We start from the raw sequence: 3,563 nt of genomic DNA on the forward strand, positions 1-3,563 counted from the left end.
GAGGGATGATGGAGCCATTCTAATTCTTGGCTGTGGTAGTCAGGTCACAGAATTATATATATTTGCCCAAACTCATAGAAATGTACACTTTTCAGAATTATACTGCTCCTTTCAATCAAGAACTTATAAAATGTCTACGTGAAAATTTATGGTCCCAGCCTACTACTTCTAAATTAGTTTTTAATTTGATTAATGAAATTTATTTAACATTATTTTTAACTTTAAAAAAAGTCAGAAAGTATGATGTCTAGTTATTTAAGCCTGCATAAGGAAACAAGAGTTCCAAAATGCAGAGTGGATTAGTTATAAAGACTTTTGAATAATATGATTTGTTTGTAATAACAATCCAAATTAAACTCAGTATAGGTTCACTGTATTCTAAGCAAATTAATAAAAAAAGAGATACCTAACTATTTAATTAAAAAGATAAATAAAATAAATTATAATTTACAGTAGGTGTTGGGAAGTAAAACTAAAGTGGCTTTGCAATAGTAAAAGATAAAAAGACAAGAAAACTGTGTACAAAGTGTGAATAAAAATAAGGTTGTACCTCAAGAATGTTACATAAAATAGGATAGCTCAAGGAACATTAGTCATGAAGGAAAATGAAAAAATTAAAATAAGAAAACAAGTTTTTCACAGTGGCAGGATCGTAGCCAATGCGGTTTATCTAAGGCACGATTATTGCTAATTGAAAACGTAAGGCCTGAAGTAGTTTTAGTGTAAGAGATGGAAATCCGAGAGTCATTTACACATTTGACAGTTAAAGACATTTGAATTGATTAAACTCAGAATGGAATAACGTATCAAGATGAAAGAAAAGAGGTACATGGAAAGGCCTTTGGGGGATCAATATATATGTGGACAGAGGTAAAGGAGGAAGGGGGGAAAATATGTCCACAGAAGGAAATGACAGCAAGGGTAATGAAAATATATTCAATTAAATATCGAAAGCAATTATATGTATATATACACATATATATATATATATATATATATATATATATATGCCATTTCTCATTTAACTTTTTTAAAAACATAAGGGAAAATCAAGTGAAAAGTATTAACGACTAGTAAATGTCACCCTAAATCTTATTCTCCCATTTTTAATCAGAATTTTCCAAGCTCATGGATGCATTATTGGTCTTTTGTTATAATTATTTTTTAACTGATTATATATGAACAGTTGGAAAAAGTGTACACAAGCTATAATCTATATAATAGGAGAAATTTTGCTTTTTATTAATTGTAGAAAATTAAGTACATTAGTATTTTCCATTCTTAACCATAATTACCTCTTTTCTCCTCATGGAATCAAATATTTGCCTGCCTCTTAACTTCAATTTGCTCCAAAAACAAACAAAAACAAATAACCCACTCATCTTGTGTCATATGATTAATTAGGAAGATAAAAATGCTTCTTAAAAACCTGTTCTATTTCAAGAACATCCTCTTCCGGACCTTCCACCTCTTTCTCTCCTATAAACCAGGGGATTAAGATAAATGATGATTTTGCGGGGATATAAAACAACTTTTCAGGAGTAGGGATTCATAAGTATTTATGTTTTTAACCTTTTAAAAAGTGAAAGAATGAGTAAGGCATACAAAAGACAGTTTGGTGAGCTTGACTATACTTTCAGGTACAGAGCAAGAGAGAAGGTATTTGTTTTCATTACAAAAAAAAAAAAAAAAAAAAGTTACTAAGTAGCACGTCAAGTCTATTAGGCAATTAAATTCAAGAAACCCCAGACTACTAATCCCACTGCTCACCCCCTACCTTTATGGGAAATTGAATAGAAAGAAAGATATTTCATTTAATGATCTTTCACTTTAACAAATATTTACTAAATCTTTGAATATGCGAGCACACTTTCTGGTCTTTGATTCTGATTCCCCCTTTATTATAATTTATTATTATTAAGTTTCACAAGAAAATAATACCACTTTTAATCAAATTTATACTTAGAATAATCGATTCAGTTGTAAAGAAAAAAAAAACCCAAACTTTAGAAAATAATTTCATACATTGTACAATTGGCATGCAGCACATTTAAGAATTTTGAACATAAGACTGAATAAGCAAGAATATGTAAAAGTCACAGATTCATAGCTGAAATACATATAATGATTTTTCTAAATTTTTTCTATTCCTTTATCTAAAATTAGAGAAGCAATTATATAGAAGCCATAAGTATAGAATCAGGTGACTGATTCTGGAAACCCAAGGAGCCCTTAAAAAGCAAAATTCTGACCAATTATTTGAAAGCAGAAAACTTAGCAAAAACAAGAGTGAGAATGTAACCTAGAATGTTGGAAAATCAAAGTACTTTTTGGGGTTTCTTTACAGCGACTCCATATTAAATTGCTTGCAAAAATAAGGACCTTGTAAAACTCCTGTTGATAAAAAGCAGATAAGCAAGTGCTGGGAAAATAGGAACATATTATATGGTTCTTAAGACCATGCCTTTTCAGAGGGTCCCAGGGACATATATTTAACTATGCAATTAACTATGTATGGTTTTAAATCACTAGGTACAATTTCTGAAACTCACAAACTTTCACTGAAGTAACTTATTTTGCTCTAATAAAAAGAAATTATGACTTTTTTTTTAAAGAAAAGATATTTGGTAATAATCTTTCACTTGAACAACCTTTATTGAATGTTTAAATATGGAAAGTACTCTTGATTCCCCTACTATCTTTGGGAGTTCTCTTTTAAATAAGCAATTCATACTAGGCTTAATCAAAGTTAAAATAACATTTTAGCTCTCTAGAGCAAAGAACATAATAAATAACTTTGTATTTTTATAAATAGGCCAATCACTTATAATATATAGACACATATTCCTAAATGAAGAAACATAAACACAAAACTGAATTAGCAGGCACTACACCTAGATTTACACTACTAAAAATAAAACTGATATTTTCTCTAAAATCTAAATACTAGTATTTGCAAAATGATGTCCAGGATAAATACATATCCTTGACAAAGAGCAGCATTTGATAGGTGGTTCAAAGAAGACATATTAACAGTAACTCAAACTATCTGGAAATATATTATAGGCATACAAATATATAATATATGATAAGGAAATTTCCTACATGCAAAGCATTTTCTATTAAATATCATAAATTAAATGCATCTGCTATAATGGCAACTAGAATTACAAGAGCTTACATTAAGAAGGACTCTTAGAAACAGACATTTTGACCAAGCATTTAAAATATGGTGAGGATTTCCCAGACAAATATGGACAGGTATTTCAGGCAGAAGCAGCTTAAGGGATGGTGGCAGAGAAGTGGGAGTAGTACTGGGGGAGCCTTGCATCCCTCTAACAGGGCAAATGTAGCTCCAGAAAAGTTCCATCTGCTGATCTCCTTTGTATGCCATCAACTCTGGTCCTGACATCCACACTATCAGTAGGAGAGGTCAACGAATCCAGGAACATTTAGTATTTACTTTGTCTTCTATCACTTCTTCCTATGGTCGGCTTACATATACTTTATTTATTTTTAGTTTGTCTAAAATGTCTCACCGGCTACTTGCTTCTGAACTTAGT

General features: G+C 30.6%; 1 pseudogene; it reads left to right on the forward strand.

Moving 5' to 3' along the window:
- Positions 1 to 630: 630 nt before the first annotated feature.
- Positions 631 to 791, forward strand: LOC131832796 (U4 spliceosomal RNA; annotated as a pseudogene).
- Positions 792 to 3,563: the final 2,772 nt, after the last annotated feature.

Source organism: Mustela lutreola, chromosome 5, assembly GCF_030435805.1.
Source record: "Mustela lutreola isolate mMusLut2 chromosome 5, mMusLut2.pri, whole genome shotgun sequence".
Classification (NCBI taxonomy): Eukaryota; Metazoa; Chordata; class Mammalia; order Carnivora; family Mustelidae; genus Mustela; species Mustela lutreola.